We start from the raw sequence: 26,080 nt of genomic DNA, 5'->3' as shown, positions 1-26,080 counted from the left end.
GAACATTAATACTCCAGAGTGGATGACGGAGCATTGAAAAATAATATTTCAAAAGTATAACTTTGTCATAATTTATTGTCCTGTATGTTTATGGAATGATCTGTTTTGGACACTGTATTGGAGTTAAAACCACTATATCAGCAATTGCAATAAAAACACATAAGATAGGCGACACCACTAAAGAATGGGTACCAAAGCTAACATTTTAATAACTTCAGGATGAGCAGTTGAAGTATCCGAACCCAGCATGAGTGCTTTTAATGATACATCAAAGAGATATCCACCAAGTACTAACAAATGAGCTTAGCATTGATACATATAATTGGTGGAACTTGTATCTACAACTGCAAGTACAAGAAGGCATACTGTAAAATTACTACCAACCCAAAAGTGCTGCTGCTAATAGTTCACAAAGCTCTGTGATGAGTGATATATTATTGATGCTATATAACCATTTGAACTGGAGAACACCAAGATGCGACACGTACTTGCACTTTTAAGATTTTCTATTTTACTGTCAACACTCTACACTACGTAGCACTCAGAGGAAGAACTGGCCAAAAGAGAATTGCTGGTTTTTCTGTATAGATAATAGTTCTGAACGTCACTGATCTACTTCTAAAGACTCCAAGAAGCAATTGCTACATATTCGTGGTTATATATTACTTCATAAAGGGAACAGAATCCTGTACTTTACCTGATACACTAACATAGGTAGTCAAAAATGTGTTAGCTGAGAACTGGATAGCGTCATTTAGAGCACTGGAGAAGATACATATGGACAAAGGGGCCAACTTTAACTGCTAGCTGTTCACCAAGTTATGGAAGGTGTTATGCCTGGTGAAGACTCCTAATTTACCTCATTAAGCTAATGGCGTATCAAACTATCAAGCAGATACTTGCAAACCTTATTGAACCCAACAGGATTGAAAAAAGGAACACACGTCACATGTAATGATGTTGCACAAAAGAAGAGAACGGAAATTGAGTAGTTGTTTTCGAAATTTACTCCTTTTTATATAAGAGATATCATTATTTGTGGATGTGTTGTATGATCTGTCGCAGATGACACAATTGTCTTCAATGGTAGAGAATTAATAGGTAAAAAAAACACCAATGCAATGAAGGGGCCACAGATTGCAACAAGAATGACGATGGGAACTTCATCAGTACTGATGATGATAACATAGGTGAAGATTAAGACAAGAAGTCCGGTAGCGTTTCCCATTGGAGGGCATGCTACTATGACTAGATGATTTTGTCAGATATGCTGATATCTTCAAGAAGGGCACCACATCCTAAAGCTGAAGACCTTCCCATCACTAATTGGTTCTTAGGAGCACACATGCTGTGAGGAGACAGTGACAATGGAACAACGATTGTAAGGACATGCTGCTAACCATGAACGATTAAGCCTCTTCCTCAAGGTGCTCTGGAAAGACATACGCCTTTGATGTCAGTGGTAAACTTCTGTCTTAGAGGAGTATGAGGGTAGGGCTCCCAGACAAGCTTTCAAGGATAATCAAACACTAGAAAAGATCCTGGGGTTGAAAAAGTCGTTCCAGAATAGAAAAAAGAATGGGCGCTATATAATAAGGAAGAACGTGGAACAAGGAGGTGAGGCTGGTATGGCCAGGCATGCTGACAGTTTGCCTTAAAGAATACTTCGGATAGTCTGAAGAAATCAAAAATAGCCAACTGTAAGGAAACAGCAGCCCGAATCTGAGAATGTGGTTTGTATAAATAGGAACGATGTCTCAACACTAGGATGAATTCAACGCACTGTAGACATGTTTATTTTCTTTCTATCGATTTATCATTGTCTTTGGAAATTGCTAAATATATAAACATTTAAACATACTAACATTCAAAACTTTAGCCAAATGTACTTTTAACCTCTTTACGTTTTTGGTTGATATTATGAAATCATTGCTTAAGTTTTAGTATTTAATGTTAACTTTTTTATTTTGTGTTTTAGTCCGTTTTAATTTTAATTTGAGTATCTTTTACATGAATATTCGTTTTGAATTTACATGAATCAGACGTTCTGACTTTCATGCAATGTTAATTTTCATTTTCTAAATTCATACCGAATTCTATTTAGAATTTTCTCATGTTATTTAGGTTCTGACTTTTGTTTAAAAAGTTAGTACTTTTTTTTTTTATATTAGACATTCCACCCCTAAAGTGAACAGAATAATTCAGCATTTTATTTATTGTATAACATTTTACTTTTCAAACATTTTTGTTTCTTTGAGTATCCCTATTGTTTTTATAACAGTTATTTCTTGTAATATTATTATTTTTGTATCATTGTTAAAAGAAAAAGTGACATGCGTTTTAATTCTTGTTTTTTGCACGGGTATTATTGATGCATCGTGCATATAACTTAATATTAAAACATTTATGTTGTTGAAACTGAATTTCATTACTGTAACGATTCTGGTTTAAAATTAAGGTTTTGTTACTGTGATTGTAAATGCAAATTAAAGGGTATAGCGTTTGTGTCATGTATCAGTGATTTCGGGAATAAGGTAAAGTTAACACACGGTTCTTAATTACATTGTGAGTTTCAAGATAATTGGTATTAAAAGTTAATTTTAATTAATTGTTGGTCTGAGGAAGAGAAGGGAGAGGTGTGATATGCAAGCACACTGTGGGTTTCTGTCGTTTATAATAACATGGAATTTTTTAAAGTATTGATCATTTAATTTTAACATTGCCATGGCAGCAATATTTAGTACAGAGTTGCTGACTTTGTCTTATTTTAGTTATTTAACCTTTTGTTGTTCTAATAGGTAACGTCATTTAACCACAAGCATAGTTCAATGTATCAGGTTTTGGTTAAAAAAAACTAAAACTAGAATATCAGTTGCTGGTTGATTATGACATCAAAGGGAAATGATAACTAACCAGTGCTGTTAGGGGTAGAGGTCAGGTGGTAATGCTATTCACTAGAAAGAAAAAACAGTTTAGAATTGAGGTGCATTTTCTATGTCCAATTCTTTCATAGTTTTTTGAAGTGAATACATGTTTTATGCAACAAAACATTTGTGTTGACATAACAGCCCTTTATCTTGAGAGAAAGTGAAAATTTCAACACTTAAATGTCTGCCCATCATCACCTGTAAGTACAGGTGTTAAGTTTCTTTTTTTGCTGTTTAAATAAAGATTATGCTTATTTGTTTGAAAGTTGTGTAGCCTATTTATTTACACAGTAAGAAGAACATCTAGTCAACGTAGAATGGCCATAGGAATTCTTTAAAACTTCATGGATGACCTTTGCACTTATTGTATACAGTTCTAACTGATAATTGTTGAGGAAATTGGTTTTAACTTTAAATACCACAGTAATTTAGAATAGTTCGTAATGCCACTGAATGTATCATTTCAAGGCACTTTTTGAATAAGACTTGAAATTATGCACACAAGAAGAATACCCTAGCTGTTTCAAGAACAAGATAATCATTAGTCAAGAATTCAATCATACCAAAAATTTCAGATTGAAAATGCAAAGTATGAAGGTTGAAAAGGATATCTTGCTTAGTTAGAACCATTACTCCCCTCACACAGGAATTACATTTAAAGAGAGTAATACATGGATTATCTTGGTCAAGTGTCATATCTATAGGGATTACCTATTTACACAACTAATTGCTTATAGAAAATGAATCTCTAATGTTTGTGGATTTTTCACTTTTCAGGCTTCTTGGGGCCTCTGCTTGACCAGTATCTTATTAGCCATGCAGCCCCTTGTTACCATTTCCATGTCAATGGCAAATATGCTTATCATTCAACTGAGATTCATCCCTTCCATTATTATGTGGTTGTCATATAAAGAGTGTTCGGCTCTAGCAGGAAAGGTTAGGGTTAAAACTGCAGAATTAGATATTGTACACATGAGGTGACTTGTGGTAGCAGATTGCACTGTATACTTCTGATCATAAAAATTAAATATTACTTTCTTCATTTCTCCTATGTGATTTTGTGCAGGTTCGAGGTTAGTACTAGATAAATCCAGTTTTTATTTCTTTTGAAGTTTTATCATTGGGTGTTATTTTCTACCTCATAGTACACTCGCAGACTCCATTTTCATACATCTTGTATGGAAACAAAGTGCAGAAAATATTCAGAAAACTATGTGGTTTACTATAAATAGCAATATGCATGATTGAAGACATTCCATCACAAAAAGTAAAATACTGAATATACAAAGTTGATGCTTGTTATGATGTCTAAGCTACTGCTGGTGAATTGTATATATTAATATTGATAATTTTAATCACTCAAACATTTTAGTTCAGTGCAAATGAAATATCTTGCACTGCTCTTGCAAACAAAATAGCAGGAAGAACTATGTTTTATATGAGATAGAGTGCGAGTCTTTCTGTTTCTCTTATCTTTCCATGATAATTCCCTTCCTGAGAAATACTTCAGTACTGAAATTGATAATTTATCTTACAAGTACTTAGGAAAATAACAGGCACACTGTATTTGTAAATTATTTTGTTACAGGCTATTAATAACAGTTAATTCTATTTTAAAAAGTCTTAATACTGATAAAATTCTCTATTTCCATTCACATGTGGCTTTATAGATATGATTACGTGTAACTGATCCATTCATGTTTTGCAACACTCATGAATAACCTCATGAACATTACAATATATATATCACTATTACACATTTTCACAGCGCCACTAAAATACAGGTACAATGGAGAGCCACAAAGAGTTGTGTGAATATTTTGTCAGTTTTTTATTGATCTGTTTCTATGAAATTCCACAATTGAGCATGGTGCTTGTGATGGATTAACACTGATCTATGGACATATTATATATATATATGTATATATATTGAGAAACATTGACACACACTAATAGCATACCCATTGCTGTAACCTTCTGAGGTCACATCGTGCAAATTATGTCTCAATTGCTGTGGTACAGTTATGTTCTACCATCTAGAAGCTGTCAAACTCAAAACATTTTTCTTTCCAAGCACTGTGAAGTATGACTGACATAATTCAGATATCTAAGACTTTTCAGCTAAAATTTTTGTAAGCCATGTTACAACAGCACGTATTGAGGCACTCGAGAAATACAACTCCATTACTTCATATAAGCAAGTGATATGCTCTTCACATGATGGGAAAGGTGTAGCAATGGCTGTGCATAATTTTTTGTAGAGCTCTTGCCACTCAGTTATATGAGGTGAGTTATTCTTGCAAAATGCTTCCACCAGTTGCCCTTGCTTCACAACAACCAAGTGGAAATCACAATGTAGTTCCACCTTTGTATTATAAATATTTGCGAGGTTTGAAATCAAAGATCACTACTTCCTTCAATGATCCCACAATCACTGACTGTGTTAGCTCATGGTGGTTTGGTTTAATCTTAGCATTATTGATTAAGAAGCCAGATACAATGGCTCAACCAACTCTTAGAGCTGTCTTTTGCCTCTGTGTCTAGTGCTTACTCATCTGGCTCACCGTAAACAGCCAAACAAGTATTCTCAGCTTTTCCCTCCACATCCAAATGCTTGACCAACTTAAGCACTTACCAATATAGATTGAGCATCAGGTTTTGCATTGCTTGTTCTTAAGTTTTGAGGGAGAAATACCCTTATCCTTGTTCAGGAACTATGTCATTCTGATAAGCAGCAATCCTCTGTTCTAGGTTGGCATAATGAGGTGTACACACTAACTAATTCATCATTTCTGCCTGACCTTGGGATTCATTGAGTGTCCTGTGTTTTGAAAGTGTACCTTCCATCTTGCAGAGCATAATCGTTTCCCTATGATGCAGTTACTTCACCAGTTGTTGCCTAATGCCCCACCTGATGTTAGAACAGCTCAGGTTACCAACCATCATCCAACAGTGGTACCATCAGTCTCTCTTGGCTGTTTTTAGGTGGCTTCAACCACAGCTGTTATCACTCTGCCTGAAAATTTTGTATACATTGCTCATTTCACTCTTGAACTCATCAACCTATATGTTACTAAAATCAATCTGAATCTTCTTTGCTTCTTGAAGACTAAGGTTGATTCTGGTCTTGGAGGAAGAACCCAATTAAACATTGTAAGGACACCAAATTACAGCAGTTCTTCTTCCTGAGTCTGCAACCATAATGAATAAGAAGTCATAGATATTTGTAGCATGACAAAAACCTCTAAAGCCCTGTAGAAAATTCTCTAAGACTAGATTACTTCCTCAAACAATTGTCTGTCCTCACACATCAACTATTCTTCCTAGTTAAAGTTATACGTCCTTCATCATGTGAAGAATGCCATTTCCCCAGTGAAAAACATTAAACTTACTAACACACGAGTTTAGAAGAACACAGAGAAATACATATGTCAAGGCAAAAACAGAAAACTTCAGTAAAATAAACTGATAAACGATACCAAAATTTTATTTTTCCTACTTACTCTGTGACATTTACAGGTCCATTACTATTATTTTTTGAAGTGAATAAGTAGTATCTAGTAAATAACAGGAGGTTCTAGTAGAAAATATTTTAATGGTTTAAATTTCAATTTTTTGACCAAGCGTGAAAAATAATGAAAGTGTACACAGTATTAAATGCAGTGAAAACTATTTATTTCGTAGAATGAATGTTTTTACAGAGGATGGCGCATTTACTGAAACGTTCAGATATGCGTGAAGTAAAAGCAGAATCTGACTAAATATCTGTGAAAGACAATTCCAGACTGAGAAACGCCATCATAACAAGAAGCAATAGTGCTAATTACGTAGGTCACTGTTTGTACTTTTTCTTATTGCCATTGAAAAATAAGGAAGGTAGTACTGATGTGGCTGTGGGAAAGATTTCTGTCTACTTCGATTTTAAGTCGGTATTCAACTTTACAGACAGTTTTCCCACGAGAGAGTGCACGTGATAACTTGAGTTACATAGAACGATAAGAAACAAGAGCAAAAGGAACTTCATACAATGTATGTACGAAAATTTTGAATTTTGAGTAAGACGATAGAAAACACGTTGTACGCATAGATACTACAATACTATACCGCATTCTGTCATCTCACGTGTTTTTTAAGGACTTTTTTTAATTTCTTAATGAAAATGAGTACTAAAGTTCACGGCATGCTCAGAAAGTTATTAAATTAAAGTTTCATTTTAACTTAATTTATGCAAATACGATGTATTTGTAAAATTTTTGATGGAACTTAACTGTAACCAAAGCTAAAATAATGTGTAAAATAACTGAGTCGTCAGCGATTTTATTTCGTTTAGTTTTTCATGCACTTCAACTCTGAATATCGGTTTCTAACTATTTTCGCGACAAACTTAGTCTTTAAGACTAGGTGTTTGGTATTTGTTCATGATATCTAACTTTACATTTCAAATTCGTGTTCTCCTTTTTGGATGTAATTAGTATCTCGTATGTTATGTGAAAATCCAAGTGAGAAAAAATTGTGAGTATTTATGAATATTTAGAAGTACCATTTCTGAAAAAAAGATATACAAATGAGATTGAGAGCAAGAATTAAAAAGTAGGCTCAAGTGCCTGCGTTTATCATGTAGTGAGCTTAAACTGTGAAAGTTAATAATAACATCTCATTATTTTTGTAGATTGGCGTCAGTTTGTAGAATTGTATAATAAATTTCAATTTTTTTATAAGTATGTAGTTCAAATTCAAAAATATAAATTTCTGATTCGACTTTAAGTATTGTGTTTGCGTCATGGCTTGTCACTGAAGCTTGGCTGTTTTGTTTGAGTAAAAATAACATAGCCAGCAAACTATTACTATTACACAAAACTGTCAAAATTTAATGTCATATTTTGCACAGACATTGGGGTGAGTAAGAAACTACGTTTTTCTCATTCTAAAATTAAATTTATACAGATGTAGGTTTTAAGTTTATGACGTTATGAGTTTATAGTAAAACGTTAATTTCCTCTTCATGAGTATAGCACAAATTGTTTTAAATAATAAAATGTTATCATTATAATATCTTTTATTTGCATCATTTCCAAAATTTGGTTAATTTAACAACTGTACTATGAAATACTTTTCACAAAGTTTAAAAAAAGTTACCATTTGATAATTCTTCACCCTGTGAAAAATTGTAAAGTATGACCTACCCCAGACATGCTGATGGTTTGTGCAATGAAAGAGATATGGACTGTATCAGTTGTTAAAATCTGCATTTTAAGAAGGAACAAAGAAAATGTATTCATTTCAATTGAGATAATGCCATTGCATTACATTAGTTTTTTGATTTATGATTTTTAAAAATCAATAGGATTAGTTTGTGTTCAAAAGGGGTAGGTGTTTGTATTAACGTTTATCATATATAGGAGAGAGGTCATACAATAATGATTGTTCAGAAAGGTTAGGTATTAAGGCCAATAGTTATGAATTTTTAAATTAGTATGTTGAATGAATATTGCTTAGTAGCAGACACATTTGAAATTTATAGATGCAAAAGGGTTCATGTGGGGGTAGAGGGGTTTGGGGAGGTTTAGCCAAATCATCTATTTTAATGGTGTAAGAAAATTAAACTTGTATAGCTACAATATAAATAATATACTGTTATTGTACAAAGCTGTGTAACCTAGTAATACATTTTAACTATTAATAAATACTCAGATGTGTATAGTACAGTACTTTACTATGATAAATCATATGTATGCTAATTTAAGTCTAGCCTCACATGTAGTGTCACAACAGAATAATAATTTTTTCACATTTTATAAGATGTGTGTTGATTTTATGTGAACAGCCATGCAATAGTTTAAGCTGTGTACAAATATAATGTTACAGCAACTATTTTTTTTTTTTCACAAGTTCTTTGGTTTATACACTCCCCAAAATCTGTAACATTAGGATGCTTTACGTGCCAATTATGCCTTGCACGGTATGTGTTGACTTTTGATCTCACATATCAGAAACCTCCTTTCAAACATTGTGTAGAGGCCTGTGGGTATCAAGAGTGAAAGGAAATAAAGGCACAGGATAAAAGTCATATTTTATTTAAATACTATAAATAATTAGTAATAAAAAAAATAAATCGGTTATTAACTGACAATACATGATTTCTACACATTGTCAACACAATGAAACAAAAACATTTAATTCATTTATAGACAATACATATGTACATATTGAAAACAGCTTATATAATATTGTAGTATTACACGTATATTCATTGTTTTTAATGTTAATGATTAAGATGAATATTCCAGCTGACATAACAAAGAAAGTCTGCCACAGTCTTGTGGTTCTCTCGTCCAACAACACGCAAGTTGCTTAGAAGTTCTTGTAGCTGCGTGTAGCATTGATGAACTCTTCGTTGAGGTAGGTTTCCAACAGTATCCTGATGTATAATGGTATATAAGTGATTTAAATATTTTTTGTATTTTTTACTTTATTTATGGTATTCATATGAAATGTGACCTTTTTTTCTAACAAAATTGTGACTAATTGCTGGATTCTATAATAGGAAAAAATATTGGGGAGACATTTTTGGTTTACATAAAATGTAACAACTTTATTCTAGATGTAATACATTTTGTATATATATGTAATACAATTTTAAGTATATTATCCATGTATGTTTGATGAAGAATGAATGAATGAATGGGCCCATTATTTTATTACAGTTAACTAATTTGAAGAATATCTTTTAGGCATTATATTTTTTAATGGATTGTTCATATGGAAAATGCATTTCAATTTTCTGTAAAATTGAGATACCTTAAAGTACTATAGTGGAACTTCTAGCAGTGCATTGTAGGTTTAAGTTGTTGTCATTAATTATCAGTTTGTAAAGGGTTTTAAATGTTTGTTATCTATGACAGTGGGGAAAATATATTTCTGTAAATGCTAGAGGTATAAAAAAGTAAAATGGAAGATCTTAAAATATAGGTATATCAGAAACTTTTGATGTAATGGAAATAACTGAGACCTGTTTAACACATTCAGTGCCAATTGTGAGAAGGCTCATAGCAACTTGTTTTAATGTCAGGCATTTTATTTTTTTGGTGTTGAGGGTTAACATTTATGTTTGAGGCTGGCAATCTTGGACATCAGTTCTTCACTTAAGATAATATAAGGTATCTTGTATTGTGGCATAAGATGACAATGCATAATACAGTACTTTCATGTTTTGTTGCAAAGTTGTAATAAAACCACACTAATATTTCTTTTATTATTTCAATTTACGAAAAATAAATTACTCATTTGGCCCAGAAAGTAAATTTATTGCAACAATAAAAGTAGTGTTTGAGATAAAAGAACATAAACACTCTACACAAGATCTGCAAAAGAAATTGTAACAAAAGAGAATTTTAGTAAAATCTGATAAGAATTATGTATAATATTATTTGAAGCAATTTGCAGCGTAAAGAGCTGGCATATTGTGTTTCATTTGTTAGTTTTTTCTTTGTGTACATTTGGCATGGTTTGGTAGGACTTGCTTTCTTTTCTATTGGTGGAATAGATTCTCAGTAATGAAAACTTGTAGAAGCAGGGTTTTTAAGAGGGATAGTCTTTTTATTTTTCCATATGATCACCAACTAAATGAATTACAACTAAGTGATTCCTTATTTCACTTTTGCTTTATGCTGGCTCTGTCTAAAATCACTATGAGATTGCTCGTATTTGGCACGTAGAAAGAAAAATTATTTGAATTTGCCATATACGAGGCAAATGTTTACTATGCAAAACAAGTTTAAATTATCTTTAATGAATATAATTAAAGTTTACCCAAACATCTTACTACTAACCTTAAATGAAGCCAAGCTGTTTCATGAGAATCATTCCACAGGTCTAATCAGCTCACTTATTGCTCTAAATGTATCCTTAATAATCTTTCATTTAAGCTTTGGTTTCTGTTAAGTAAATCATTCAAATTAATCTGAGGGATCATCCACAAAGTGCTAAATGTGTAACTCTTTCCCTAAACAACTGATAGAGTTCATCAAACTTCTGAGCAGTTTTTCTAATATACATATTTCAACATCATTTGCTTTTTCATGCAGTACATAAATATAGTAATCCTTGGTGTGCAAGTTTGTACTGTCATCACATACTGTAGTTTCTTATGCTTTAGCACCTGGTAAGTAAATTCTTGTCCTTATCTTCTTTTCTGCTTCTCTAAAAATAAATATCAGTGTGGTTAATCAGTCTCTTTCACTGCATTCATTTCACATTGTAAAAGGCCAAAGGTTTAAATCTCTTACAGATTGGTACTTGAATGCTAAGCAAACCTGTCTATATAGACAGGTTTATTTTTTACTAATTTTAACCTTTGTACCTCAGTGCTCTCATTTTCACTTTTGCCCAAAGCAATCTGTACCATAACAATCCAGTTCCTGTCTTACTTCCTTGATTTTTACTCCTAATTTAGCATTTTGTATTGTGAAATAATATGTTATTTGCAGTAGTAGATGCCAGTACTATTCAAATGTGTAAAAGGAAAATTTATTATTTCTGCTAAAGAAAGGGTAGGCTTAAGTTTTTACTTTTTCTTAAGGATGAGTGTGCAGGAATATCTGTGAAAAACAAAATTGTTTCTTGTGTTGTTCTTGTGATACTTATGCATACTATTGAATCATGAAGGGTTGTGAAATTTACAACTTATAGTAACTTTTCACACATAACTAGATAGTATTTCTATCCTTAGTTGGTAAAATAATGGTTTATTTAAAGACCTAAAACTATAAAGCTACCTAAACAACACACAAAAAGTTTTAAGGAAAAGGTACAAGTTGCTTGGAACATAATTTTTGTAATGTAAGTATTATTTATTGAGTTACAAAATATTCATTGTTACTTTAAATTAAGAAAATACTAAACAAAAATGATATGGATAAATTATAATGCAGTTATGTAGCATTGTGTCATTTGTACTTAAATTATTTTTGATTATAAGTTTTATAAGAGTATATTTTTGTAATACTTGTTTTGTTGTTTGAAAGTGTGACTGTATTATTACGCTAAAACATCTTTAAAAGATATACCATTTTTCTTATAGAAAAATATTGCAGTGAACATCAAGTGAAGTCAATAGAGAAGTCAAAGAAAGGTACAGAGATGTTAACATTTTAAAGAGGTGTCAAAGGAGTTATCCAGATAGTCGTAAAGAATTAAAAGGTCGTGAGTTAAAAGAATTTCAACAAATAGTAAGTTAACTGTTCTGATTACCAAATACTCTGTTTTAAGGTATTGAATTTATTATTGTAGCACAGTTTTAGATGATTGAATTCAGTTTAACGAAACTAGTAAACAAGTTTTATTGCTTAGGAGACTATATTTAATTAGGATTTTGTTTTCAGACAATTAACTATTATTTTTCCTAGAAGATATGAACTTCATCAAGTTGTTTTATTAAATTTCAAAATTTGTGAGTACACAAATAATTTTCACTTTTTTTTTGCTCAAGAAATCTGTGGCCAAATATTCAATTGTAAAATAATTTGTTTGAGTTGCACATAAGTTTCTCTACTGACATAATACTATAACATTGGGTCAATTATAAGACTGTCATTTCATGTGCAGATTTGAAATACAATATTTAGTGGCTAAAAGAGAAGCATTGTTGTAAATTTGTCAACATAATATTGTATAGTTTTTGGTTCATTTCAAGCTTACTATATTTTTCTTATTTCATAGACAAAATAATATTTATATTGATTGTTGTCACAATGGATAAAATTGATATTCACGTAATTTTCTTGTATGAGTTCAAGCTTGGTCATAATGTGGTGACAGCAGCTTGTAATATCAACCACACATTTAATGATGACACATCTGATGAGTGCATAGCACCTTTTACTGGCTTAGGAGATTTTGCTCTGGTGACACAAGCCTTGGAAATGAACTTCTTTGTTACCCTCAGACAGCTAATAATGAGGAAGAAATGAAGGCATAAGTTGATTCAGATATTCATCAAACTGCATGAGAAATTACCGATAAACTTAATGGTTATCATTCAACAGTTTCCTGGCATCTTGAAACAATTGGTAACATGAAAAAGCTTGATAAATGGGTATCTTACGAATTGACTGTAAACTATCAAAGAAGATGAGTTAAAATTTGTTTCTTACTCCTTGCTTGCAACAAAAATGACCCATTTATTCATAGTTGATTATTTACGATAACTGACAGTAGTGATCTGGACAGAGGCTTTACTATGAAGAAGCACCAAAATATATGCCAATACCAGTTCTTCACCATAAGAACCTTATGGTCTGTGTTTGGTGGTTGTTAAAAGAGGTAATCTGTTATTCAATCTTAAACTTAGGAGAAACAGTCATAACATAGAAATATTGTTGTGAACATGAAGTTATACATCAAAGGTTGTCATGAAAACATCCAGCAATAGTCAGTTGCAGTGAGCCCATACTGCTTCATAACTTGATCTCATGTCTTGCACATTACTGTCCAAAAACTAAATAGACTTCAGTATGAAACTTTACTTTATCCACCATATTTACCAGATCTTTTCCATACAGATTATCATGTGTTTAAACATTTGGACATTTTTTTTTAAAGAAAAAGACATTTGCAACCAAAAGGTCAATTGAAAGTATCTTTGAAAACTTCGTTGGATCAAAGGATGTCCAAATTTTAAAGATGGCATTTATAAACTCACAACTCCTTGACAGTAGTGTATTGAATCTAAAAAAAATTATTTTGATTAACTAAATTAAAGAACAAAAAGATGTACTTGTTTTACACTTTCCTTTAAAAATCTAACATTTCATATGCAACAGCCTGATATTTAGTCCACAAATAGGCTTCAATTAGGAAACAAAATAAAAAAGCACTGTTTATAGTTTTATACTACCAATGGAAATCAGTTATGCATTTTGTAATTCTGTTTATTTTACTAAAAAAGATCAAGGGATTCCATCAGAAACTTTTAACTCTTTTGCTATGGGTCACAGGTCAAAGGCCATGTCATTGCATTTGTTAACTTGCATTCAAAATTTTATTGAACTACTATTTTATGAATTTATGTCAGTAACTTGGGAATCAAACTGTAGGTTATAATTCAAACTTTGATATTATATATTGGTTAATTTCTTAATTTAAAAGAAAATATTAAAATAACACAAATATAGATTTCAGTGAGTCTTGGTATTTTGAATGCAGCACTGTTTAAAATTAGATATTTGTGATGTTAAAATACTAAGTCTATAGTTTTGTAAAAACTAGGAACACAAGTTACTAATATTATCAAGCTAGAATATAAATAACATCCTCATATCTTTTTATTTTGCTGAGATATGGCTTATATACTGAACTAAATACAGTGGCCCTGTTTATCTCTTTCCATTTTTGAAAATGGTATCTTACATACACTTACTTCAATAATTACATGTGAATAACCAAGTAATAGCTTAAAATATCCCCAGAATGGTTTTCTCAACCATTTTAATCTGTAAAAACATTACCACATTCTTTCGATCCAAGATTTCATGAAGGTAGGTTGTGTCCTTAATCTGCTCAAAGTTTCATATTTTTATAAACCTAAATATATCTTAGTTATTAAGCTTAATAAATTATAGTGGAATTATATGGTATCAGTCTAGTTATTTATGATTTTTTGATTATTCAACTGAAAACATATATAAAATTTAAAAAAAAAATTGTTTGATATTCTCCACGTGCAAAATTCTAAAAGGCTTAGCAATCTATTTTCAGCAGCAACCGAGTTCAAAGGTCATAGATAGAAGAGATAATTGTTTGCTTTACTTTTTGATTTATTGTTCTATATGGTAATTATCTATATACATATATATAATGTATAATAATTGAAATGTGACTGCATATTACAAAATACTAGTCTGCTGAAACATAACCAAGACAGAGAAGACTAAAGGTCAGTTTTATTTTACTGGATATGTAACATGAGTGTGTATGAACTGCATCAATGCAAGTTGTGTAATACTAGCTAGGCATGACTGGAAGGTCAATGTAATAAAAAAATAATAAATATATAGGATTTTGAGACTTTTAAGCTATTTAAACTAGGTATTTATATTTTAGCTCAAAAAAGGCATAATTTATATTTATTTCCTCGTTTTTATGATGCTTGCCAGACTTGTCAAGTGACAGACCTCACATAGAGTATTGAAAATAACAAAATGCAAAGTCTTACTGAAAACATATGTTTGAACTATATTTAGGAGGTTTTAGAGAATATGCAAATAATACTTGAGATTTTTTGGGACAGAGAATAGTTTTTTAACCATAACATGAAAATCACTTCACACTCACATTAGTAACAAAACAGGCTTCAAAATCTGATTTTTTGTGTAAAAAATACTTGTAATCTTTACTAAAAATGTACCACATTTTGTGAAGGTTCACATACTATATCAAAAGTTATAGTGCAAATACTTAACACGTGTAAATGAACTTGTGTATACTATACCGAATTTGTAGCGAAAGGGTTAAAACAGATAATTTTTTTAAGGTGTTATATTTTCACAGATATCTTTGTTTATTATCATCTATCATCCACTTAACACAAATGTTTCTATCATTAACCAAACCTGAAATATTGAAGTTAAATATTGTATGTACTGGCTTTATACACTTTTCATAAGTAACGGAAGCACTGTTTTGTGTTGGCAAGTTTTAAAGCAGTAGAAAACTCACAAGTCACCAATTTAAGAGGTAAATCTTTCTCATTTAGTTAAAAAAAATAATTATTTCAAATTAACTCCAAGTCCATGTAAAAACTGATAAAAAATATTTAGATTTTGCCAAAATATAATGCTTATCAAAATTCTGGAAGGTGCCAAATTCAGTGCTAATAGCGTCATTCTTTGTACAGTGATGGGTAATCCATGCATGTGAGTATATGGATGAATTTCAAGCAATGAAAAGTTATGGTTGTGTAAAAATCCAAAATTTCCAGTCCAGTAATATGCAGATGATGTTACCATTATTTCATAGAGTTCTATCATTGTAAGATTGAGATGCTGTTTAGACTTGAAAATGTGTTTTTGATTTGTTGATCCGTTGGAAGTCCTTTGACTGATGTATTAAAATTCTGCTTTAGCTATGTATGGGTTCAGTTAATTTGACCATCTTTGTATGGTTTTTCATGTTTGATAGATGCAAGAGGGCTGTAACAAGCCCCAACAAAACATTCTACTGGAGCTATGAGTGGGCTTGTACCATATCTTAATATTTTGTTCATGAAAATTAATTTGTATTGACTGGGTTGTACTGTTTTTCTATCAAGATTGCATAGTTTTACTGGATAAACTGAGATTTGCCATCTCTGATCAATATGGCAGCTCTTGCAGTTTAGGTCATGATCAGATTTGCTAAAACTTTTTTGTTAGACTAAATTTGTTAATAATTAATATCCAGTTTTGCCTTTTAAACTTTAACACATTGACTTAGTTTATCAGTTACTTGAATTTTTCATACAATAATATACTTCAAAAATGTCATATTACTGTGGATGTAGCATTGCTAATGTAGGCTGAAATGAAAGTATTGAATTCACAGCAGTCATTATGGAAATGTGAAGTTTATCTGTACGTTTGACTATATAAAAATGCCAGCTGATTTCCTGGCCAATGCCATGATAACTATTAACAGAATTTAAATTCAAAAGTATTTATTTCTTGCTAAGAATAAAATAATGAATAATGGGTTCAAATCACTGGGTATCATGACAGACTTGACAGGGGCTATAACAAGCTGTCACATTTTACAGTAGCTTTCAATTGTCAGTGTGATGGTACCCATGAAATATGAAAGAATGGTTGTAACTGCCTTGTAACCATGGCACTGTACGTGTTATATTTCAGAATGTTTTAAGTGTATTTTTATGAAAATTGGGAAGGGTTTAGTAAACATTTAAGTCTGTTGTACATATAAAATCTTATTTTATTAATAAAGTATTTTTATTGAATATTTTTCTTGGAATTAACCAAGCCATTACTGAGTTAGGCTGGTTGAAAGGTGGTTATTATTGTGTTAAGAATAAAAATATTTATTTTCATCTTATAGTTTCATGTTACATTTGCATAACTTGTGGAAACTAATAAGTGAATATCAAAAGGTTTTTCAGTGAAACTTTATATTTTACTACATATTTTCTTTACCTTAACACTAATTGTAGTGAAATCATTAATGTATAGTGAAATGAAGCTGTGAAAAAATATGAAATAAAATAGTAATATCTTTTCTTTAATTTTTTGTAATTGGTTTGACAATTTCAAATTATTTGTCTTCACAATTTCAAGTGTACTTTTTACATCTGTTTTCAGTTTTATGGTTTTATTATTAGACTTTATATAGGGATTGAAGTTTATCCATTCACAAAAAAAGCAATAAATCACAACAGAGCCCATTAGCTGTTTCTTATAAACATCAGTGAGCAGAGCTTGTGAACTGTATGATCTCTGCTCTTACAGGTTTAATTAACTTTATACTGAACTTCACTATTTTTACTAAGTTGTTTGTATATCAAAGTAAAGTGTAACTTTTAAATATGCAGTTTTGAAAAAAAAAAAAATGTCACCTTCTAGAATACAATTCCCCCAAACTGCTAAAATTTATCCAGCTTTTTAAGTAAGCTATAAATATGCTCTTAAATGCTCAGAGCATTGGGCTGTGTATGTCTGAAAGCTACAATGCAATTGACAATGATTTTTCTCTTAGAAAAATGGAGGATGAGTTGTAAGGTTTTATCAGTCTGTGTATTCTGTTGGTTATAAATATATCTATCAACCCTACATATCATTATATAATTATGTTGAAAGACATTGTAAAGCTAATATTGAAGTATATTGATATTAAATTTGTTTAATTAAAGTTTGAATCTTACTGTAAAAGACAACATGCACACCTTAACCTCGCAGTACACTCAGGCTTAAGCAGTCAAAACCTATTACAGGTTTAATATTTGGTTTCTTATGCATGCATCATTGCAACTTGCATACTTATCACAAATATTAGGTTTTACATTTTCTACCAGTAACAGTAAATCCAGTGGTTTATGTTGTTCCTGTAATTTTAATAACCTATTAACAACCACTTGAATATTGACCATGCTTGGCAATATATATTTGTCAGGATATATTCTTTTCCAGAGTTTCAACATGATAGTAGGGACCACATTGTCAGGAGGCTCTCATGGTCATTGCAAATAATCACAGGTGGTCTTACCTATTGGGCTAACTGGGCAATTTGCTGGTACCCCAGACATGGAAAGGCATCTGATGCTATGCCTTTTAATTTTCTTATGAGTTTTTTTTGTCATTATGGAACTCCATTTACTGAATTTTTCCCAGGGCTCTAGAATTATTAAAGTTGACCATGCAAATAACCTCTTAGAACATCCCGATATAGTTAAAAATTGTTTACATTTTTCAATAAGCAAAAGGTCATGACTTTCCTCTGGAATAAATCGTAAGATTTCTCAATCTTTATATAAAGGCAGTTAAAGGACTCTCTATTGGTCACTTAATGTACATTTAGTTCCCTAGGACTTTGCATTTGTGTGAGCTAGAAAGCATATCATCTGTTTTTTTTTGTGAAGTCTGCTGTTTGTTTTCTTAAGGCCATTTCTTCGATCTCTTCTGAACCTGCTGAAGCATACAGTGTGAAATAAGAATCTGTGATGACGAGAAAACCCACTTATAGAGAAAATTATATATGTAAAAACAGCTGGTATGGGTAGAGAAAGCACTATATAGAGGAGCAAACATTGTTTGCTTCTCTACATAGTGCTTTTTTATCCATACCAGCCATTTTTTTACATATATAAGTGTGAAATAAGCCTTAGTTCCGACACTATTTTACCATACATATATTCAAATGAAACATAATCCAAAATATCACACATCTTTTTACCATACTGATCACAAGGAAGCTTGGGCAGGATGCAACTTTGTAATTACAAGGATCCATAATGGGCCTTTAAAACTAAACCAGTTATTGTAATAGGAAGAAGTTAATTCTGGAGGTCTGAAATCATCCAGAGAAATCTTAGAAGTTATACACCTTGTAACATAACATTTGAGAGACAATAAGAAGCAGTTGATCATGAAGACTGCCCTCTATATTTAAAAACAAAGTAGAAAAATAACATCAAATCAGGCCCTAATCACTTAAATATTTAACCTTCTTTTAAACTCCATTATATTTACATCCTCCATCACACCTGATGGTAAACCATTCCAAAGAGCCATCCACCCTGTTAGAAAAGTAAAACTGTCCAACTTGATGATGGCTCCTACCCTGCCAATAGGTACATGTTTCGTCCCTTACTTTAGCATTCTCACCATCAAATGGGAAGAAAAAGTGAAGCGGTACTGACAATTTCCTTAGTAATATTGCACACCTCAATCAGGTCACTAACTCTTTATTTTTCAGTCAAAAGAAAGCAGATTCTGATATCTTAACCTGTTTTTCTATTGTAATCTTTTCACTCCAAGTTATTATCCTAGTAGCCCAGTTTTGAACCCTTTCCAACAACTGATTATATTTCCTAGGTAAGGATTCCAAGGCTGAACACAGTATATGTGTAAAAGGTGGCCTAATCAGTACTTATACAGTAAAATGATAAACCCTGTGTTACCAGGATGGCTTAAAGAATGATGAAATGAAACAATCACAGTATACAGTTCTTGTTGCATTTCTTCAAAATTAATTTTTTGAAAGTTTCTAACCAAAATCTTATTATTCCTGATTTCCATATGCAATAAAATGTCAAATCTTAGTGAGAAGTGATCACCTATAGCCAGATGTTCTCCAATCTCAACCACTTTTGCTCAATTTCTGTGTTAGAAATTAACAATAAATTAAAAAATTATAGATTCAATTATCTTTCCTGTCCAAGTGATGAAAACCATTTCTCTCACAGTTCAACTTTTAAAATCATCCAAACTGTGTACCTGAAATTAAAATATCTTGTAATTATAACTTCATTAAGAGCTTTAAACTTAATCACTATTTAAAGTTATATGTTAATTTTATCAGTTTCTTCTGGTGACCTTTAATACATTTCAACTAAAAGCCCTCTACCTCTGTATTTTCTAATATAAACCCCAATAATTTGAGTTTCCTTGCAATTCTCATTGATGTTTCTTTTGTCTTGAATTCTTCATGGATGTTTTCACCAAACTGTGTTGAGGGAGTGAGGAAAAGTGCCACAATATCTTTCTTGTTTGGCAGATACTAAAGTTGAACACAGATGGCAGCTGGTAGCCAAAATGTAATTTCACAGACAGTGTTAGTGTAGATTAATGTTGAATGCATAAATTTTCACTTCTTGCATACTGTGACAAAATTGCTTGTTACATGCATGTTGGGTTAAAGTAAAACAATTCACATATTTAAGTATGACTCAGAAGTTTATGATTGTATGTAGTTAACTTATCACTTAAAGTGGTGAACACGATAAAGTACCAAACAGACATTACTTACTAAAAGAGCAGTCAATACAAAAATTATATATATTACTGTAAAACAGAATATGAAATTTAATATTAAAACTTTCTTTGTTAACAATTAGTGAAAACAGGAAAAATTTTTTTCACAGTACAGATGTTTCAATATTTTAAAAACATATGTATATGCATATAGTGGTGCATTCTTTTTTAAATGTTCAGTTATCTACAAGTTTATTTCTGTGGATGCATTCATATGTTTTCAGCAAAAGTCTGATGTTATGATACACTGTCTAATATTTTAATAAAGCTTTTACACTATAAAACTCAGATTATTAATATAAACATGCACATTTTTCTTTTGTTTCTTACTGACAAAACAAAGAGAGTGTGCAACACACTCTCCTGATGCATGTGATTCTACCTATTTGAGTCTACCACTTTGGCACTGTTTGGCAGCTGTTTTGTGTGTGGTCTCTTCATGTTTTTTTTTTTTAATTTCATATGGAGTGGAAATATTTCGTGTTCTTTTCCTAGATTTTGATACTCCCACATATCTATGCATACTAACATGCAAGATTTTGATACTCCCACATATCTATGCATACTAACATGCAAGATTTTGATACTCCCACATATCTATGCATACTAACATGCAAGATTTTGATACTCCCACATATCTATGCATACTAACATGCAAGATTTTGATACTCCCACATATCTATGCATACTAACATGCAAGATTTTGATACTCCCACATATCTATGCATACTAACATGCAAGATTTTGATACTCCCACATATCTATGCATACTAACATGCAAGATTTTGATACTCCCACATATCTATGCATACTAACATGCAAGATTTTGATACTCCCACATATCTATGCACACTAACATGCAAGATTTTGATACTCCCACATATCTATGCATACTAACATGCAAGATTTTGATACTCCCACATATCTATGCATACTAACATGCAAGATTTTGATACTCCCACATATCTATGCATACCAACATGCAAGTGATTGTGCAACAACCCTTCACCAACAGAAGTGACATTACCTCTATCATAACCAGTGCCCTCTCTAATCTTGCAGGTGTTAACCTGTTTGCTTCATGAAGTTTATGTTTCCACTTTGTGCTGGAAGTAAATTATAACATCTTCAATTACCCAGGCCTCAAGTGGTGGTATTCATCTGAGGAATTGTCAGCTTTAATACATTAGGAGATTGATCATGATTTGATTTGTCCTTCATCAGGCCTCAAGCTTTGGGGCCCACACATTTTGAATATGGTCTACTGACTTTAGACAGATAAGCTGTTATAGTGTTATAGCTTTGTGATTATTTTGATATGAATATTATTTGTAGTTATTTGGTTTTAGTAATGTATGTTTAGTTAGATTTGTACCTATTTTTTGTACAGTTAGGGTTTTTCAATTAAAGTTTTGTGATATAATTTATATTACAATGTTAAATTAGGTTTAAGATATGTTTTTGTTATTTTAGGCTGACCTGTCATTCATTTTACTGGTAAATAATAAATTAGGTTAAATATATTGTTTCTTCACCACGTACCATCTAGGACATTTTTTTATTGTCACTAAACGCATTTAATTTTCAAATTTTACTACTATTTCATTTTTGTAATTAATTATATTTTATACTTCTTACACTTAATTTAGTTTGTGAGGACATCTGGGGCCAGGGTTATTCCACTCTTTTTCCATTGTTGCTCATTTTCCTCCTTAAACTGCTAAAAACCATTTAGGGTGATGTGTATTTTGACAGTTATCCTCCACGTAATCAAGAGTCTGTTAGGCCTACCTTAGCCATTTTTATACGTTTCACAGTTTTCCCCCATCTTTTCCAGAAATGTTAGGTCATACTCTGCCTTTTTCAGTTTCTTTTGGGAGATGATGCTAGCATGCCTCACCCTCCACAGGTTTTGGTTCATTTTGCCTTAGCTTACTGCAGGCAGATTATTTTTTGTTTTCTTGCTTCTCTGCACTTAGAATATATGTTGCTTGTATGGGGACAGACACTGTTAATTCTATTCCTTTATCCCTAGCCAAGTTTTCCAGACTTCATCTTACCCTACAATAATTTCTACTGGTATTATCCACCCTACACCTCCTTTCCGACACATTACACCCATTTTTTGGGGATTTTCATGAGACACCTTTCTTCTCTTTACTGTCATGTTGAAGTGAGTGCCTACAAATCTGGCTTCTTTGCTTTTGGGATCTTCTGTTGTGAGGCACTGACTTGTTGCAAGTTTGCTTCCCTTCCACTTTGAGTCAGGACTTATGAATCCTTCTTTTCCTCCGGTGGTTTGTTTGAGGGAGAGGACTGTTACTCCTGTGACTTTAGAATCACCTGGGCTATCTGTTTCTACATTCAATTTTTACTTTTTTGGTTGCTCTTTTGTCTCTTTAGTCATTGCATTCTTTATTCATATTCTATTTCTTGCACTTTCCCATTATTTACCTCTCCTATATCACAGAGGTTCTTCATTAGCCATGTATTTGTGATGAAGATTGGAATTCTGTGTTTGATCTGTTGTACCTCCATCACTTCTTGGTTTTTTCTCTTTTTGCTATATTGTCTTGTATCACACTCTGGTAGGCCATTTCTCCAGGATTGAGGATGTGTAAGGTCAAAATTGTGTTTTCTTATGCCCATGTTTCTATTTTTCATTCCTAGTGTTTCTGTCTTAGGTTTGTTCACCATTGGATTGGGTACCAGTTTTATATCTTGCCCTTCAAGCTTGTTTTGGATCTGTATGTCTTTTTTTTTTTTTCAGTTTCTGATCCACTTGGCTGCTGATGCATTAAGACAGGATTGAGATCAGTTTATACCTTTATTTTCTCATCCAATTCACTATCTTTCTTGTGTGATTTTGCTCATTTTTGTCACTTTGTGTCAGGTCTTTTTGATTGCATATTCCTGGGAAGGACAGATCTGTTTTCTTGGCTGCTTCAGCTTGATCTTTTCTTTGGTAGCTCATGTGGCATGTTATTCCTTTTGGTTTTGTTTCTTCCATCTTTCACCTTTATTCCTGGTTGGATCCAGATTGCCTATATGCCATATATACTCTGGGCTGATTCAAGAATGATCTACTTCTCAGAACAGGATTTTTGTGGTAGCTTGTTGTATTGTATCTGGTGGTGATGTTTTGTGTGACACTCCACTGCATTTTCTCACTCCTTTTTATTCCAGTGGAGTCCTTACCATTTTCCAGTTCCAAGTTTCTGGGGTGATGAATCATACTGATATCCTCCTGAATGTGATAGTGATATATGAAAAATGATGAATCCTTTTGGTTGAGAGTAGAGCAGTGGTGTTCTGTTGGTGTAGATGATAAAATGTTTCCAGTCTTATGCTCCATCTCTGATTGGGTCTATTTGAGGGGATGTAACTTTGGCAGGAACTGCCAAAACTGCAGTTTACTCCTTTGATTGGGATTTGTTATCATATCAGTCAGCTCCCAGTATGAGAAAATTTTACCTTATAAGATCACGGCAAATTTTCAGTATAGGAAAATTGTAACTTACAAGATCACTGCAAATTTTATGTATAGGAAAATTGGAACTTTTAATATCGCTGCAAATTTTCAGTATAGGAAAATTGTAACTTATAAGATGACTGCAAATTTTCAGTATGGGAAAATTTTACCTTATAAGATGACTGCAAATTTTCAGTGTAGGAAAATTGTAACTTGTAATATCACTGCAAATTTTTAGTATAGGAAAATTGTAACTTATAAGATCACTGCAAATTTTCAGTATAGGAAAATTGTGACTTGTAAGGTTACTGTAAATTACACTCTATTAGATATATTTTAACTTCTCTGAGTATATCACAGTTCTGTAAAAATCTAACTTTTTAATTAAACTATTACAACCTTATCAAACGCTTATGTAAACATTATCAGAGTTAGAGATTAGTGAAGTTTGCTAATGCATAATTGTCGATTCATTGATTGATTACATTTAACTAATTAATTATTCTCACATGAGATATGGATACTTAAAATAAATGAAAGTAATAATTATAAATACTAGTTTTGATTGCTTGATTATTTTTGTGTATAGACTACTAACACTAACTGACTAAGTGAATAAACCTTGAATTGATCAAAAATATTAATGATAATTTATAATTGCAATAATTCTATTACTTGGATAGAAATAAATGTAATTGATGCTGGTAGGTAATAGAGTTAGCCACTCAACTCCTTACATCAACAAAGTGCTTTCATCTTTACAAGAAAAATCATTATTAAAAGAGTTTCCAACACTTTAAATAAGAAGACTTCTTTTGAAAGCTTACTGAGAGTTTTTCATAAAGTTCCAATCCTTCCTAAATGATCCCTATCAAGTGATCAGGCTTATTTAGATGTAATTTAACTGGATCTTCCCTTCACTCTGTATTTTTAAAAATAGATTTCATACTGACTTCATTCTAATAATGAGGAATTTGAGCCATAATAAAGACTTCTTGTTACTTAGCCAGGATCTTACTAAGCTTATCAAAAATGTGATACTTTTGTAAAGGATAATAGCATGATCAAGAAGACACTTTCCACATCTATGAATGTATTACTGATTGAAGTCTTAATTGTATAAGTTGTGTCAGAAGGACAAAGAAATGTAGTTTATATGAAACTATAAATAATTAGGAACTTTCAGAGGTTTGTCATGTAAGTTTTGTTAATGGAATAAACTCTCCCACTTAGGTAAAGTAATAGGTTATCATTTCAATTACATATGCAGTAAATATATTTCAAATTTGCAGAATCATTCTGTCAGCTGTTACACCAAGTCAGGTTAAATTCTAATGGTGAATAATTAGAAAAGTAAAGAAATGTGTATGAAATAATACTGCTACTCTAGAATTTTTAAATGATATAACTTGAGTGGGTTAAAAAAAACTCAGTGCTACATAAACACACTTCAAAAACTAAATATTTTCAATAAGGAGTTAAAGAATTTTTGTAATGAAAAATTAAAAAGGAAATCAAATAATGTAGTGAGTATGATAAATGAAGTTACTAATTTTTTTTTACCATTTTAATAGTTTCATTTTAGTATTTGACACACCTGTTTGCATTAATTTAATATTAGCATAATTGTATGATTTCTTTCTTGTTTGGAAAGTTTGAACTGTAATGTCACGTACACTTCCACACACACATAGGTATGGAGTATTGGTATGAAGATTACTTAGAGTATTTTTCTAATATAAAATGCTTTATAATAGGGGATAATGTGGAATTCTGTTTCATGCTGAATATTACACATTTCTGAATTCAAGTGGATGTATATGAAAATTGTTGGGAATTTTAAATATTGAGAATAAAGGATTTTACAGTTCTAGCAACATAATGTAATAATATCACTAATATAAACCGTCAGTAATTCATAACAATTGAGCTACATAACGAATGACTTGTAAATCTTTGTGTAAATGAACTTATAAGATATTGCTTGTAAAACTAATTTAATATGACACCTATGTTATATAAACTATCTAAATCATAAAATTTGCATCAAACTTAATGTGAAATGGTTTTCTATATCTAACACTGTACTTTGTTTTTCATACTTTTCTGTGTTTTCCACATCATCTCTTATTTTTGTCATACTTTTGTCTACATAATGTCTAGCTTTG

At 31.5% G+C, this 26,080-nt stretch overlaps 1 protein-coding gene across 6 annotated transcripts in view; it reads left to right on the top strand.

The window, feature by feature from the left end:
* Positions 1 to 2,161: 2,161 nt before the first annotated feature.
* Positions 2,162 to 26,080, top strand: part of LOC143240146 (histone-lysine N-methyltransferase NSD2-like) — a 109,845-nt gene continuing 85,926 nt past the window's right edge. The window contains exons 1-3 of one of the 6 annotated variants that reach the window (XM_076482099.1): positions 2,162 to 2,534; positions 9,215 to 9,326; positions 12,007 to 12,154. The gene's annotated coding sequence lies outside the window, so the exon portion shown is untranslated. Of the gene's footprint in view, positions 2,535 to 6,629; positions 6,957 to 7,023; positions 7,440 to 7,685; positions 7,824 to 9,214; positions 9,327 to 12,006; positions 12,159 to 26,080 lie in introns of those variants that run through there. The other 5 variants (XM_076482095.1, XM_076482101.1, XM_076482098.1 and 2 more) reach the window with 5 other exon arrangements.

Source organism: Tachypleus tridentatus, chromosome 13 (genome assembly GCF_004210375.1).
Source record: "Tachypleus tridentatus isolate NWPU-2018 chromosome 13, ASM421037v1, whole genome shotgun sequence".
Lineage (NCBI taxonomy): Eukaryota > Metazoa > Arthropoda > Merostomata > Xiphosura > Limulidae > Tachypleus > Tachypleus tridentatus.
Note: the sequence above shows the minus strand (reverse complement) of the source record. Positions and strands in the feature narration are given on the sequence as shown.